The sequence below is a fragment of the Larus michahellis genome, chromosome 8 (assembly GCF_964199755.1).
Source record: "Larus michahellis chromosome 8, bLarMic1.1, whole genome shotgun sequence".
NCBI lineage: Eukaryota > Metazoa > Chordata > Aves > Charadriiformes > Laridae > Larus > Larus michahellis.
In genome coordinates this window covers 17,909,539-17,922,269 of record NC_133903.1, presented here as the reverse complement: position 1 = coordinate 17,922,269, position 12,731 = coordinate 17,909,539, and positions in this window count along the sequence as shown.

Sequence of the window (12,731 nt, the reverse complement as noted above, 5' to 3'; positions counted from 1 at the left end):
TTAATCGTTCTTTGAGCACAGAGACTTCACCTCATGATCCAAATTCCACACCAACCGGTTCAGGAGCTTTGGGGTCGTATTCCGCTGTGGGGGATAATCACGTTCAGAGCGATCCAAACCCTGTGTGGGCAGCTGACCTGCCTGCCCGGGGTGAGAAGAGCGTGCCCATCACCTCTGCGTCTGGCTCACCACTTTGCACTGGGAGAGGAACGTCTACTTGCAAGAGCCTGTCCGCTTCCCAGCTCACTTCCAGTCACATTCCCCATTTATTGTCTCAGAATGCTGAATGTAAGGAGGGTGCATGGGATTAGGGATGCTGCAGGTGACAAAGTGTAATCCCTTCGTTTCCAGAGGGGTGACGAGGCCCAGGAGCAGGTGGAGGAGCCACTCCCCTCCATAGTGTTATTTAAGCATCTGGCACTGGGGAAGTTCATCAGACCTTCACAACTATTGTAGCCAATCCTTCTACTTAAAAATGTCCCCGTTTTTAAATAAAGTATTAAAAAAGAGTGCTGAAACATTTCCCGTTTAATTAGAAGCGCGTGTGTGCGGGTGTGTGTTTGCGTGTGAAGTTTGATGAGGAGGTTTGTCGTGCTGATTGAAAAGCACTGCTACATTTTCTCTTTGCGTTGGCATAAGCCACCAAGTGTTAGCGGGAGCAAAGTGCTCCCATAGCAGCCACGTGCTTTTCATTCCTTTTTCCTCCTTTCCCTTTCCCCTTCCCTTTTCCACTTCCCTTTTTCTCTTGTCTTTTCCCTTTTCCCCTTTGCCTTTTCCCTTTTCTTCCTTTTCCTCCTTCCCCTTCCCTTTTCTCCATCTCTTTTCTTTTCTTTTTCCCTTCCCTTCTCTTCCCTTCCCTTCCCTTCCCTTCCCTTCCCTTCCCTTCCCTTCCCTTCCCTTCCCTTCCCTTCCCCCTTTCCCCCCTTTTTTTTTTCTCCATTTTCCACCTCCTCCTCCTCCTTTTCCTTCGTCTTCCCCTCCCTCAGCAGTTCACACCAGCAGCCTTGGCCCAGCCAGCAGCAGCCCAGCCCCTGCCCTCTGAGCGTGCCACCCATCGCCCAAACCGGCCCCGGCCACCACTGGGTGACGGTGGTTGTCTGAGGCCGCGCAGAGCCAGTGTGTGACCGTGACCGCAGCGCTGGCACCGGCAGAGTGCTGGAGGGCTGGTTCTTGGAGGATGGAGAAGTAGCAGCTCTCTGGGATGCTCGAGCCTGGCCCTGGGATCCTTCATGGCTCCTTGTGCCGTGCTGCGGGATGGTGAAGCAGCCGATGCTCCTGGCCGGCTGGGTGTCCAGCTGGATGCAGGGCCGTGACAATGTCCCCACGCCGCGGCGAGCCTCTGCCAGGATCACCCCTCTGCATCAGGATCACCTCTCTGCTGGGATCACCCCTCTGCATCGGGATCACTGTCTGCCAGGATCACCCCTCTGCATCATTATCGCCCCTCTGCTGGGATCGCCCCTCTGCTGGAATCACCCCTCTGCCGGGATCACCCTCTGCCCCCACCGAGGCTGCTGCCCTCAGCCCTGGAACAACCCCACCGCCTTCCCCACGCAGCTCCTCTCTCCTGATGACTCCCAGCGCTCCGGGCTCTCGCTGGGTTCCCACCATCCCACCGAGGAGGTGAGAAATCACTAGAACAAGCCATAAACCAGGGATCCGGGACTGGCCCTGAGGGAGTGGCAGGACTGAGAACTGTAATAAATAAAATCATGTTTGTTAATCAAATCAGGCTTTCTTAAAGGCTGGTGAAAAATTACAATGTTTTGACCCTTCACATACTTAAATCACAGGCATCCAGTGTGCTATCTGGTGCGCTTTGACACCTCAATACCTAAATCACAGGCATCCGGTGTGCTGTCTGGGGCGCTTTGACACCTCAAGGCCTAAATCACAGGCATCTGGTGTGCTTTAACACTTCAAAGGGAAGAGCTAAGTTGTGCGATAAGCTGAAAAGAGTCACCCCAAGGACACCGATAAAGATGAGGAGCCTTCAGCCTCACAACCACCAGGAGGCGGGACAAGACCGACCCCCTAGCAACACGTCGCTCAGACACAGAATATACCAGGATTGACACATATACGGGAACCAGAAGAGTATATAATCAGCTACTTTCGGGAAGTGGGCGTGCGCTGTTGGCGGAGCAAAGACTCCCCGGCCGCCCAGCGCTGTTTTGCTTGCTGACGCTTGCATAGTAAACTAATTTGATTAATTGGACTGGTTCCTGTCAATTATTGGGCCACAATCTATAACAAATTTCGTGCCGTGACTCGGATAGAGGCAATTTAGCTGTAAACCTCACGGGGGGGATGCCCCGCTGAGTAAGCGGCCCCTGTTGGGGGTTTTTACACCCAAAACCTCTACCGACGAACTCGAAATTTGGCAGCAAGTGAATAAAAGCCGGCAACCCCGTAAACTTTGTGCACGAAGACCCGAACGAAGACTCAGGAGTGAGTAAGTATAGGCCGGTGATCCGTTCGGTTGGGGTTGGGTATCCCGAAGTGTGCCTGTGTGAGACGTCCACTTGAGGACGAAGCAAGTGCGGACCCCTTAGTAGTGCGGTTCCCATCTCCCGCGAGGGACTGGGCCACGAACAGGGGGAAAAGATTGTGTGTGTGTGTGAAGGCACTCCGGAAGATGGGACAGAAGGAAAGCAAGCCTTCTGATCCCATGGGTGGGTCGGTGCCTAAGGTTAGGTTACCCCAGATACCGCCAGACAGTCCGTTAGGATTAATGATTAAATATTGGGATGATTACCCTTCTAGGCAGGGTAAGGATAAAGCAAAAATGATACATTATTGTATGGAAGTTTGGGGTGGGAAACAAATTAGAAGTGACCACCTGTATTGGCCCGTTTTTGGGTCCTTTGAAGATTGGATATGCCAGGCTTTACATATTTATGTTAATTCTAAGGAACCCTTTAGCCTGGAGGAGAGTGAATATGCACACTTGTGGATAAGGTCAGAGACTAGAGTAAATCCATATCACTTGAGAGAGAAGAAACAGGGGGGTAGGAAAAAACCCCGGGATGAGGATGAAATCCCTACCTCACCCCCCCCTTATGTACCACCAGCACCACCGCCACGGCCTTCACCGCCCCCAACAGCGCCAGACTTTTTCAATACAGATTCTCCCTCTGGTTCTTCTGAAACTAGACGAGTAACTCGAAGTCAAACTAGGATGGGGGAGGATAAAAGTAACTTACATCTGCTTAGAGAAGTTGCTATGGGGGGAGCGCAACCTGGCATGGGATATGTTTCTGTCCCTCTGAACTCCAGGGACGTTAGGGAATTTAAGAAAGAAATGGGAAACTTGTTAGAGGATCCCCTAGGAGTTTCAGAACGGGTAGACCAGTTCCTAGGACCCAACATTTATACCTGGGATGAACTGCAGGCCATATTGGGCATATTGTTCACTGCAGAAGAAAGGGAAATGATCAGGAGAGCTGGGATGAGGATTTGGGACCAACAACACCAGCAGGGTCCTGCGGCAGATATTAAATGGCCTCTTCAGAGACCTAATTGGAATAACCAAAACGAAATAGACAGAGGCCATATGCAAGATCTGAGGACCATAATTGTCCAGGGGATAAGGGGACAGAATATAAACAAAGGCTTTAGTGAACATCAAAAGAAAGATGAAACCCCTACAGAATGGTTAGAGAGATTGAGAAAGAACCTCCAATTGTATTCAGGGCTGGACCCTAGTACACCGGTAGGGCAAGCCTTGTTAAAAACCCAATTTGTAGCTAAATCATGGACGGACATTAGAAAGAAGCTGGAGAAAATGGAGGATTGGCAGGATAGGGGTTTGGATGAATTGTTAAGGGAAGCCCAGAAAGTGTATGTCCGCAGGGAGGAGGAAATACATAAGAAACAAGCCAGAATGTTGGTAGCTGCAGTCAGAGAAGGGCAAAGGACGTCAACCCCTGGAAAAGGGTTTGAAGCTCGCCAGATAAGACAGGAGACCCGAAAACCTTTAAGAGGGAGAGAATGGGGAACTGTGGTTTGTTTTTATTGTGGAGGAAAAGGGCATGTTAAAAAGGACTGCAGAAAGAGAATGATGGATGAGAAAATGTTCAAAGAAGACTAGGGGTGTCAGGGGCTCTATTTGCTGGGAACCCGAGAAAAAACAGAGCCCTTGATAAAACTAAAAGTGGGTCCCCAGCAACAAGAAATTGAGTTCCTAGTGGACTCGGGAGCAGAAAGATCTACTGTTCAAAAATTGCCCCAAGGATGTAAAATATCCTCGGCGACTATACAGGTTATTGGAGCAAAAGGAGAACCTTTTGGAGTACCCATAATAAAGGATGTGTTTTTTGAAACCCATTCTAAGGTAGGGATGGGGTCCCTGCTACTCATGCCTGAAGCAGACTATAATTTATTGGGCCGAGATTTGATGATTGAATTAGGAATTGGCTTAGAAGTAAAAAAATGAAACACTAAAAATTAAACTGTGTCCCTTACGAGTAATAGATGAAGAGAAAATAAATCCTGAAGTCTGGTACACCCCGGAAACAGTAGGTAAGTTAGATATTGAACCCTTTTCAGTAACAATAAGGAACCCAGAAATACCAGTCAGGATAAAACAATACCCCCTTCCTAGAGAAGGGAGGCTAGGTTTGAAACCTGAGATCCAAAGATTACTTGAAAAGGGGTTGCTAGAACCCTGTATGTCTCCTTTTAATACTCCCATCCTGCCTGTAAAAAAGCCGGATGGAAAATATAGGCTAGTACATGATTTACGAGAAATTAACCAGAGAACAATAGCTAGATTCCCGGTGGTGGCGAATCCACACACCCTCCTGAGTCAAATAGGGCCCGATAATCAATGGTATAGTGTAATAGACCTGAAGGATGCATTCTGGGCATGCCCTCTCAAAGAAGATTGCCGAGATTACTTTGCTTTTGAATGGGAAGACCCAGATAACCATCGGAAACAACAATTACGGTGGACGGTATTGCCCCAAGGGTTTACCGAATCTTCGAACTTGTTCGGACAAGCCTTAGAACAAATCCTGAAGGGGTATGAGTTAAGTGAAGGAGTCACACTGGTCCAATATGTGGATGATTTGCTCCTAGCTGGTGATCGCGAAGAAAAAGTGAGGCAGGAGAGTATTAAGTTACTAAATTTTTTGAGTTTACAAGGATTGAAGGTCTCAAAATCAAAACTACAATTTGTTGAGAAAGAAGTAAAATATCTGGGACACAGATTAAGCAAGGGAACTAAGAAATTAGACCCCGAAAGGGTGAATGGCATATTGTCATTACCGGCTCCTAGAACTAAAAGACAGGTTAGGCAATTATTAGGTCTCTTTGGCTATTGCAGGCAATGGATTGAGAACTATAGCAAAAAGGTGAAGTTCCTCTATACCAAATTAACTAAGGATGGATTATTGAAATGGTCGGAGGATGATGATAAACAATTAGAAACACTAAAAACTGATTTAGTAAATGCCACAGTTTTGAGCCTGCCAGATGTAAAGAAACCATTTTATCTATTTATCAATGTTGATGAAGGGACTGCATTTGGGGTATTAGCACAAGAATGGGCAGGAAGAAAGAAACCTGTGGGATACTTATCTAAACTCCCGGACCCGTAAGTAGGGGTTGGCCTACCTGCCTTCAAGCGACAGTAGCCGCAGCCCTTTTGGTAGAGGAAGCCCATAAAATTACCTTTGGAGGAGAATTGAGGGTATTATCACCTCACAACATCAGGGGAATTTTGCAGCAAAAAGCTGACAAATGGATAACAGATGCCCGGCTCCTAAAATATGAAGGCATCCTAATCTCCTCTCCCAAACTGGAACTCGAGGTAACAAGCATGCAGAATCCAGCACAGTTTTTGTATGGGGAGCCAAGTGACAAAATAAATCATGATTGTCTTTACAACATTGAGGAGCAAACGAAAATCAGACCAGATTTAGATGAGGAAGAACTTGGAGAAGGAGAAAAGCTATTTGTAGATGGATCATCCCGGGCAGTTGAAGGAAAGAGAAAATCAGGATTTGCAATCATTGATGGAAAAACATTTAGTGTAATACAATCAGGACCTCTGAGTCCTAGTTGGTCTGCACAGGCTTGTGAACTATATGCTGTATTAAGAGCCTTGCAACTTTTAAAAGGTAAAATTGGAACCATATATACGGATTCAAAGTATGCCTTTGGCGTAGTGCATACTTTTGGAAAAATTTGGGAAGAAAGGGGTTTAATAAATTCTCAAGGAAAAGGATTAATACACCAGGAATTAATAATCCAGGTCTTACAAGCATTACGAGGACCAGCGGGAATAGCCGTAGTACATTTAAAAGGACACCAAAAAGGATTAAGCCCATTAGTCAGAGGAAACAGTCTTGCTGATCAAGAAGCAAAAAGAGCGGCATTAATGGTGATCCAGACTAAAAGAACTCGGGAGGACTGTATAACTTGTGGAAAGGAATCAGACGAATTCCCATGTTATGAGTGTTGGAAGGATTTTGGAATCGATGCAGTCCCTTGCAGATGTCTAATTTATGATGAATGTGACAACCCCAAGTATAGCCATTGCCATCTACACGGAAAAATTCACTCAATCCTGAGTTTTACAGTGCAGGAAAAAGATAAGCTGACTCAGATGGGAATCAGGGAGACAGAAAAAGGAAAGTGGAAACTCCCGGATGGCCGGGAAGTTCTCCCAAAACCTCTGGCTTTGAAAATCATGCAAAAATTCCATGAGAACACCCATTGGGGAACTCAGGCGTTAGTGGATCAGTTTGCCACAAAGTATATGTGCATTGGTGTATACAATATAGCAAAGAGAATAGTTAGCGAATGTATGACATGCAAAAGGGTCAATAAACATCAGTTACGGGAAAAAGCCCTGGGGGGAAGAGAACTGGCTCACAGACCATTTGCTAAAATCCAGCTAGACTTCACTGAACTTCCAAAGGTGGGACGATATAAATACTTATTAGTAGTCATAGACCACCTAACCCATTTTGTGGAAGCACAAAATGACAGCTAGAGCCACCGCTCAAACCGTAGTGAAGACTTTGCTGGAAAATATAATCCCTAGGTATGGATCCATTGAGGTAATAGACTCTGATAGGGGCTCCCATTTTGTTTCAAAAATAGCAAGGGAAGCTCTCTCCTCTTTGGGGACAAAATGGGAATATCATACTCCCTGGCATCCACAAAGCTTGGGAAAGGTAGAAAGAGTAAATGGGGAAATAAAGAAACAGCTCACAAAATTGATGTTAGAAACTAAGATGTCATGGGTAAAGTGCCTCCCCTTAGCACTATTGAATATAAGAACACAGCCCCGAACTGATGTAGGAATTTCCCCCTTTGAAATGTTATATGGGATGCCATACATACGATTTAGAAATTCCGCAGGACCACCCCCAACTTGAAAATTCACAAATTAGACCTTATATAATTCAACTCATGGCTAGGAGAGTAAAGCTGCGGAATAAGGGCTTAGTAGTACAGAGACCCCCCCTTGGATGTAGCCATGCATAACATAAAGCCAGGAGACAAAGTGCTAATCAAATCATGGAAAGAGTCCCCATTAACCCCCCGTTGGGAAGGGCCCTATCTCGTTTTACTCACCACAGAAACAGCCATCCGGACAGCAGAGAGAGGCTGGACTCATGCGAGCCGCGTAAAAGGACCATTAAAAGACTATTCTTGGGAAGTGACAAGCCCGCCTGGAGATCTGAAGATTGCCTTCAGGAGGTTGTAAATGGACACACATATAACTGTGGTACAAGTGAGCGACTACAGCATATCGGTGGGGTACGGTTACGGTGATACAGGGGACATAAGAATCAAGTGTGACATTCTGAGCTGTAACTGTTATCCTTTTTATTTGTTTTATTTGTAAAGGGTGTCGAGAACCGAGGGGGACCCATTGCCGTTACGGGATACCCCCTCGAGGGGTTTGCCAACCTTGGGACAAAGAGCGTGAGCTCACCAAATTGGCTCTAGACATAAAAATATTTAATGGTGAAATCCAGGAGCAATCTAGTGAATGGCGGGAGATATTTGCACGGGGTATTAAACCCGAGTACTATTGCTATCACCCTAGCGAACCTGCTCCATTTGTAATTGACATTATTAAAGTGTGTTGTCGCAAGACACTTAAAGGGGTTCAGTGCGATTCACCTGAAATGCACAGAAGCAAGCGACTAAAAATTGCATTTATTCTCCTGAAGACTACCCCTGCTGCCGAGAAGATGATACCCCTCGTGGCTCGAAGCAACCGAGTCGACGAGCGAGGCAGAGGAGTAAAAAGCTGTGGAGAATAGAACCCAAAGAGTGAGACTGTACAAAGCCACTGGGAGGACTGCCTCAGTGTTAACCAAGGGAATCGCACGAAATGCCCCGGGAGGAGTGATAGCACTGAAAAGGACTGGGTAATTGGAGTGAGTGTTCAAACTAAACTTATTAACCGGCCGGGTTTCCACCCTTCTCGCCACACTCTAATTCTAATTTTACTAAATCTTGTAGGTGTCTTATTGTTTGCACAGCAAGGGGGGTTGTGTGTTGTTCTGGATGAGGAATGCTGCGTATATGCAGATCACACTAAAGTAGTTAGAGACACCATGACAAAACTACGAGAAGGATTAGAAAAAAGAAAGAAAGAAAGAGAAGCACAGCAAAATTGGTATGAATCTTGGTTCAGTTATTCCCCATGGACGACTACGCTGTTGTCTACCATCGCGGGACCTATGATACTATTAATTTTGGGATTAACATTTGGCCCTTGTATATTGAACAAAGTAATTGAAATTGTAAAGGGCAGACTGGAAGCTGCCCATTTAATGCTTATCAGGGCTAAATACGAGCCATTAGATAAGGAACCAGCAATAGAAGAAACATTAGCTTTAAGTCACGCTGAACTCCAAAGATTTGATGAACAAAATAGTAAACAAAAAAAAAGGGGGGGGATTGTAATAAATAAAATCATGTTTGTTAATCAAATCAGGCTTTCTTAAAGGCTGGTGAAAAATTACAATGTTTCGACTCTTCACATACTTAAATCACAGGCATCCGGTGTGCTGTCTGGGGCGCTTTGACACCTCAAGGCCTAAATCACAGGCATCTGGTGTGTTTTAACACTTCAAAGGGAAGAGCTAAATTGTGCGATAAGCTGAAAAGAGTCACCCCAAGGACACCGATAAAGATGAGGAGCCTTCAGCCTCACGACCACCAGGAGGCGGGACCCCCCCCAGCAACACGTCGCTCAGACACAGAATATACCAGGATTGACACATATACGGGAACCAGAAGAGTATATAATCAAGCTACTTTCGGGAAGTGGGTGTGCGCCGTTGGCGGAGCAAAGACTCCCCGGCCGCCCAGCGCTGTTTTGCTTGCTGCCGCTTGCTTAATAAACTAATTTGATTAATTGGACTGGTTCCTGTCAATTATTGGGCCACAATCTATAACAAGAACCAGAGGCTAAGAACAGAGAAACAAAATCAAGGAGATTCCCGCCCATCCTCCTCCTGCCTTTGGATCCCGCGGACTGGTGGACGAAAATGAGAGGAATGGCTTTTTTCTCCCCCTGGACTTTTCCCCCCACTCCGCCATCCCGGGCTCTCTCCTGGGGCGAGAGTTTCTCCGCAGGCTTTACCCCCCGAGCCGTCGGCAGTGGCCGGGGCTGGCAGCTCCAGGTGGAGCCAGCAGGACACCTGCTATTTCATTTTGCTGTCACCTGCTGTTTCATTGTAGTTTTAGCTGCTATCTCATTTCACTTTTAGCTGCCGTTTCATTCTGCTGTTGCAGAGGCGGGACGAGCAGGGCCGTTGGGGAGGCAGGGGGATGGTGGGAGCTGTGTTTTGTATCCCCCCCCCCACCATAGGGATACAAAGCCTCCCAGAGGAGTTTGCAGCGAGCGGCTCTTGGCCCTGGGAGCACGGAGGGAAGGGCTCCCCCGTCTGCTTTCCCCCAAGGGGCAGAGATGCTGCTCGCCGGAGCGCGGGGGGGGGGGGCCCAGAACCCCGGCGCCGCCTTTCCCCAGGCCCCCTCGGGCGCTGCGCGGAGGCGTCAGGTGGAGGTTCGGCCACGGCCGTGAGGTGGGTGAGTCCCGGGGCGGGTCGAGGCCCGGCCGTGAGGCGGCGGCGCGTTGAGCGGGCGAGTGCGGGACCGGGACCTCTGTCAGCGGCGGGGGGCGCTGAGAAGCCGGCGGGGCCGGGTCGGGCCGCTCTTCCTCCGCCGCCTCCTCCTTCTCCTCCTCCCTCTCCCGCGCGTCCCTGGGCGGCAGAGGCGAGGCGAGGCGAGGCGGCGGGCCGGCTGTGAGCCCAGCAGGGGGTGTCCTCCTCAGGCCCCGTCCCCCTCAGGCCGGCGGAGGAGGCTGCGGGTCGGACCCCCCTCGCCGATGAGAGGGAAGATGAGCACCCAGGGCAGCCCGGGGAAGAGCTCCGGTTACCTCCTCAAGTTCCTGCCGGTGGGGGACAACGAGGTGGGCAAAGGGGAGATCCGGGAGAACCTGCGGGACGAGGCCTCGGCAACGGTAAGGGGGGCTGGGGCGGGGGAAGGCCCGGCCCAAGGCCTCCCGATCCCCGTGCCGTGGGGGGGGGGGGTTGTCACTGCCCGTGGGGGCCAGCCTTGGGCAGGCAGGGCTTGTTCTGCCCTTTTTTTGTTTGGGTTTTTTTTTTCTTTCTTTTTTTCATTAACTGGAAGAATAGCGCGGTTTCTCGGCAGAAAGGCCGTGGTTGTTCCTGAAAACCGCCGGGGTCTGAGGGAGGGTTTGGGGTCGGTGCTCGCTGTCACTGTCCCCGGATGCCCCGTGTCCCCCGGCCCCGCTGGACCTTCCCGAGCGGAGCGCTGCCCCGGCGCCCCGCTCCCGGAGCCGAGCTGGTTTTGTTACCTGAAATAAAAGCCCTCCAAACCAACAGTAGTTTAGAGAGGAGATATTGCTTTATTCGGGTGCTAAGGGGAAAAACCCGCAAATCTAGCACCTCTTACTGGGGGATATTCACCCATTATTTATACACAAAATATTCTCATTATTCTGCCTACCTAATACATAACTCCACCTAGGTTTCCACATTCATTAGGGTGACCGAATAGTCTTTTTGCCTACGCGTATCAAATTTTGCTACGTCGGCAAAACACTTCTGCACAAGCGTGAGTGTCTTGGTGGTCATTTGGGTAAGGAGACCCTTCCTCACATCACCCTTTTAAGGTATTGAGTCATCTCGGGACAGTAAAAGTTTGCTGTAAGTTTGCCAACTTCTTGAAGATGATAAGGATGTGCTTTGAAGTAGCCATAACTCCATCCTAATTGGTATAGGAGTACATACTTGACGTATAGAAGAACCTTGAAGTGATTAACTACTTCTGGTTGTCTCCTCATTATCACTACCTGTAACGTCAGCTCAGGGACCAACTATTTTTACACAGTAAGAAAGTCAGTAATTAGCTATTTTCTCACATAGTAAGAAGGTTAGTAAGAAACAACTATTTTAGAAACAAAGCAGAGGCCTGTCTTTGGTAACTGTTTCCCGTGGCCCAGAGGAAGCGGGGGCTGTCACAACAAAACAGGAGCCCAGTTTCCAGGCTAGAGCTGCTCTTGCTCGGTAGCTGGCTACCGTGGTTGGTCTGCCTCCTGCAAACGTTAAGGTTTCTAATGTAGCCCGTGACAGACCATTAACTACAGCATCACGAGACTGTAATTAAGAGCCAAGGAGCAGCGCGGTGGTATTCCCTGCATCCCCTCACTGCAGTTAAAGCCTAACACGGCCTGGCGGGCTGCAGGTCCAGGGGTGGTTTTCAACCTGTCATTCTTTTCCCCCCAGCCTTCATGCAAAATAACATCCCCAAGGGCTCGGCAGAAGCCATCCAGTTCAGCCCCTGCATCGTCACTGCAGCCAGGGCTGGAGCAGGTGGTGCTAGGTTTCACCTGTAAGCAGGAGTCTGGGTGCTTCTTGGTGCTCTGTGTTGATGCTGGCCGAATTTATAGTGTAAAAGAGCGGTGTGGCTCAGTTTCTGACTGTGTCCTTGCTCCTCGGAGCTACTACCAGTTAGGTTACCAGTTAGGGGCTGATGCAAGCGGGCACCTGCTCGGCAGAGATTTACGGGGAGGTGGTGACTCTGAAGTCAGGCTGCTTGTGAAATGAGAGCAGCAAATTCTGGAACTAGAAGGTTGTGCTATCATTCATCTCCTTGGGTGTCTGTCTGAGCTGGTGCGGTTTGCCTTCAAGGAGGTGCTTGGCGCGTTTAAGCCTCCCTGAAGAGAGTTTGTGTCTGCAAAGAACCTGGCTCCCCTGGGAGCTGCAGAGCTGCTCCTTGGAGTTAGCGTTTAGTGAGCAGAAAGGGATGAGGGCTGTTAACAGGGTTGTTGTTTTAAGTGAAGCGTTGAAGTTGGAATTGTCTTCTGATAGAAATGGTTTTGAGCGCCGTATTGAAGTAATGATTGCAAAGTGAGTGTGTGGTGAGGTCATTGATACATACATAAATTACAAAGAATGGTGACTTTGGCTGTCACCATAAAAGCTTTGTCTCTGTACCTGCTATTCTAGAACAAAAAAATACCACCGTTTTTTTTCTGGAAAAAGAAATCTCAGTGAACTAATGTTTTCAGAACCTTTCCTCATCTTCTGTGGGTAATCGAACTCATTCCTAATTAGAGTTAGGTCACACACTCCTTTTTCACCGTAATGTATGCTCTGATAGTCTTTGCCTCTGTTGCTTCTGTGAAGCTACGCGTCTTTTGGATGATCAGTTGGAGTAGCTTTGAAATC